Source organism: Phaseolus vulgaris, chromosome 6, assembly GCF_051622355.1.
Source record: "Phaseolus vulgaris cultivar YP4 chromosome 6, ASM5162235v1, whole genome shotgun sequence".
Lineage (NCBI taxonomy): Eukaryota > Viridiplantae > Streptophyta > Magnoliopsida > Fabales > Fabaceae > Phaseolus > Phaseolus vulgaris.
In genome coordinates this window covers 17,542,206-17,546,503 of record NC_143503.1, presented here as the reverse complement: position 1 = coordinate 17,546,503, position 4,298 = coordinate 17,542,206, and the positions used below count along the sequence as shown (strand labels likewise).

At 31.6% G+C, this 4,298-nt stretch overlaps 2 long non-coding RNA genes across 2 annotated transcripts; both read right to left on the bottom strand.

Annotated features, from left to right (window-relative positions):
• Positions 1 to 673: 673 nt before the first annotated feature.
• Positions 674 to 1,113, bottom strand: LOC150027226 (uncharacterized). The gene is made up of 3 exons (XR_016521789.1): positions 1,015 to 1,113; positions 849 to 922; positions 674 to 764 (listed from the first exon to the last, which is right to left on the bottom strand). It is a non-coding gene; the product is annotated as an uncharacterized LOC150027226 (long non-coding RNA).
• Positions 1,114 to 2,346: 1,233 nt separating this feature from the next.
• Positions 2,347 to 3,330, bottom strand: LOC150027225 (uncharacterized). Its single transcript, XR_016521319.1, has 3 exons — positions 3,261 to 3,330; positions 3,060 to 3,178; positions 2,347 to 2,445 (listed from the first exon to the last, which is right to left on the bottom strand). It is a non-coding gene; the product is annotated as an uncharacterized LOC150027225 (long non-coding RNA).
• Positions 3,331 to 4,298: the final 968 nt, after the last annotated feature.

The window sequence follows — 4,298 nt, the reverse complement described above, 5'->3', positions numbered from 1 at the left end:
TTAACCACCACTTTTTATAATCTTTTTTATAATCTGTTTTATACAATTATAAAATTTAACCACCATTTTTTTAATCTTTTTATAATCTGTTTTATACAATTATAAAATTTAACTACATTTATAATCTGTTTCATACAATTATAAAAATTAACCACCACTTTTTCATAATAAAATAAAATAATGTATAAAGTTATAATCATCCATTTATTTCATTGAATATTAAAGCACTCATAATAATGTTCAAAAGTTTATATGTAAATGAAAATTAAAACACATAAAAAGTTCATACATCCCTAATCAAGTTTAAAATTACACACATAATTGTTCAAAAGTTCATACATCCCTAATCAAGTTTAAAATTAAAATACATATTCTTAATCTGTTTTGCTTCCACCACTTGATTCTATTATTTGATTAGGTGATGGAACACCACTTCTAGTGTCTGATACCTGAAATAAATAATTTTAAGTAAATGAATTTGAATATTACAGTAATGAATATATGTAAAAGTAACATTAAGAGTCCATTAAACAAGACATAAGAAGGGGAACTCACCAATGGAAACAAATCGAGTGCATCCAGCGTATCTAACAAAACAAAAACATCAAATTTAGTATCCTGTCTAAAAATGGGAACACGGGAATTTGAAAAGCAACGCAAACGAACTTACGTGTAGCAAAGGTTGTTAGTAAGAGTTTGCAAAGCATTTGCAGTAAAATTGTTTTCACCCACAACACGTGATAGTGAGCAGGACGGCTTGTACCCTGTGTAACACATGGTTTACATCAGTGAGGATGTAATTTAACATAAAATTACAAGTTATGAGCAAAAAGAGTAAAAGATCTCACCTGTATTCTAGCATGGCTATGAAGATAAAAGTCAAACTCTGTTGGATGGCAGATTTTAAAATCAACAATTGTGTCTGCAATATTTTATAAGTAAAATTATTTACCACCATAGTTAAACAAGTTTCTTTAAAGGATATGGCACCAAATAGTGAACTAAAGTAAATACCAGGCAATATGTTGCCACTCTTGTCAACACACTCTTGTCAACAGAACTCTTGTCATGATGGTTGCTAGCAAAGAGTCTTGGGTGATGACGCTTTTGAACTACAACAAATGTCATAGGAGGTTGATAGTTGGGTTCAAGGGATGCACATGCATGGGGTTAGAACAAAGAAAAGATGAACAATTTAGCATTAACAACATTAAGTTCTCACATTGATGCTAAGAAAAATATTAAACCATTTCACCCTTCTGAATAACATTAATTGACTAATTTATAAAATCATTGGAAGTCTTAAGGCATATCTTGATAAGATCTGTCAAATGAAAACCCAAACAAATCAAACAAAGAAACTCAATTTTGAAAAAATTAATGTTTACAAAACAAATTCTTTTATAAATCGAATAAATAACAATGTACGGAAAAAGAAGTAGAGTAGAATTCACATACAATTAATGATGCAATGAAAAAATATAAAGAAAATCTAAACAAGATCGCCTTGATATTCGCACCTTCGCAGCATAGTCTCCAGAATCATGAGACATGTTGATTCATCATCAAAAGCAATAACACGCATTCCTATGGGAAACTCGTCTCTGGGTCATCCATTTTATCCTCCACCACAGTCATTTTCTGCAAAAGGGTCTTCACCTATTAATTAACTTGAAACTTAAGAGGTTTTTCTCTTTTATATATATATATATATATATATATGTTTTTCCAAATTTTTCATGACACCTATGTCCTTTTATTACCTACTAACAAATTTCCTTAATTATCTCACATACATTATATCTTTTATGGCATTATTTTGTTGTCTGAGAAAAATATTACGCCAAAAGTAAATATTGTCGTAACTTACTCTAAATTTTAAATTATTATTAAGTTACTATTATAAATTATAAATTGTATTATTTATGGCAAGTTATTACTTTTTATAGTAATGATGTTTTGAAAGATTATAATAATATTTAAACCATTATATGAAGTCACAACCCCATTAAGTCACAACTAGTTGTTACAGCAAAAGATAAAAAAAGTGTGAATAAATAATCAAAACTAATAATAATAACTATAATAAAACGAAAAGATCTGGAGTTTAGATTAACCTGCCTTCCCCCACTTTCCAATTCCATACTAGCAACTCCATTTGCATGAGGTATATTACATCATACACATGTGCCCACAAAAAATATCCATACAAAGAAGAAATGAAGGATTTAACTAAATAAGGAATTTAAAATATCTTTGCCTTAAAAAAATTGCAATATCAATTCATGCTAACTTGGTAAGGTGATAAAGGCATCTGAATGTTTGGCCATCTCTACCTTTGCCTTCCTTTGATGCATTGTATTTTCCCAAAATCATGGCTCCAAATCTCAGCAACTAACTTCATATCAGCTCAACCTTTACTTCTCCTACTGTTTCATCAATTAGCTGCAAAAGGAACAAGTGCATAGGGGATGGAGCAGATAATAAGATCAACAAAGTAAAGAGAAAAGGAGCAGCTAAGCAATTATGAGAGTTGAACGGTTGTTTATTTCATGCTTTACCTAGCTATACAGACATCAATAATTTATAATCCAAGGGATTGAAACTAAAAACCAAAAAACAAAACCAACAGAAAAAAAAAATTCTAGCCAATGAAAGAAAACCTACAGAGGGAAAAAGGTTGAACTTAAAAAGATATCTCTAGCAAACTAGTCTCTAAAATATCTAGTTATCCTGATATATTTACCATTGATTTATTTCCACAATCAAGTTAGATATAAACATTAAGAATTTTCTAAAACAAAAAGTATGACTCTTAATAGCCATAAAATCAACAAGAATATGCATATAAAATAAAGGATTCCAGGAAACACAAGCTTCACCGATGCTCACAACAAATAACATCTCTTTTAGCCAAATCTTCATTTACTTTGAAACAAAATCGAGACAACAAAAAAAGAAAAGAAGTTAGTCCAAATGTATTGAATAAATTAAAGTTATTTCAATGTAAGTTATTGAATAAACATGTCCTGTTTTTCATAAAAAAAAAAAATATTTACCATTGCAGTATTCCTGCAAATTAGCAACTGCAACTTCTAAGCCTCTGCTAGCAGTTGCATTTCCCATAGCTGATGGAACAGGTATTCCATGTCTTCCAATATCTTCTTCAGCAAATGACCTTGAAAATAAACAATATTAGCATAGTGTTGACATAATTAGGTTAAAGCATTATATAAATTAAAAGGCATATCAATTCTTACGTAATTTCTGGGCAACCGAAGCAGCCTCAGCAACACGGCTATCATCAGAAAAAAGAGGTGAAAGCTCCATCAAATCACATAGGTTGCTATTGAACTCCATTAAATACTGCAGAAATAACCAACCATTGGTAAACTTTCCTAACATGAATAATGGTAAAAACCACACGAATAAACTGAAATACTTTTATCAACTCAATTGTTTGACTAGTTGTTTCTCGCTGGGATTATATTTCAAAGACAAAGGAGGAATTGATCTACCAATAAAACATAAAACATAATAATAAAGCTCATTATTATTCTGACCTAGTTAGATAGTAAGGTATAAAAGATCTTCATTCTGAAAAAAGCAAAATAATAAAGCACAAAAGAAGGAGCTTAGAACTAACAAATGTAATTTTTAAAAGAAATAATTACTATATTGCAATTTATTTTGGTTTGAGACCATGTTTAATATGACTACAGTGAACGATAAAGTTCTTCCTCTGCAACCAAAATATACCTAAGGCTCAAACTCTAGAAGACCAATTAACCTACAACAACCTCACACCCATTGATCCAAATGCTCAGCAAGAACAATTGCAAATTTTAGCATAACACAAACCAAGTAGATTCGAGACTCACCTCAGAAAGTGTCTTTCGATGCTTAGAGTCTTGAACTGAGACATCTTTCTTAAGATTGTAGAGTCTCCCATCAATCTTCCAACCAAAACACAACAACAATAAAATCAAGACCTTAAACAAATTAAATTCCCAAAAAAATTTAAAATTACCAATCGGTAGAGGAAGGAAAACCTCTTTCCGAAGCTCAAGCAGCTCCTTGCAAGAATCCTTGAACAACGACAAGAGCTTCTCAACCCCGGGGAACAACGGACTCGCAACTGCCTGCGAGGAGTACTTGGCTGCATCGGACGGCACTCGGATATGCCCGTTCGGCTCGCCGTCGTCCGCTTCCGCTTCCTCCAATTTGAAGGACGGAAGAAGCTCGCCCACGAGGTTCCCGAACAACGCGTCAAACGAGAAGTCTCCCTAACACATAAA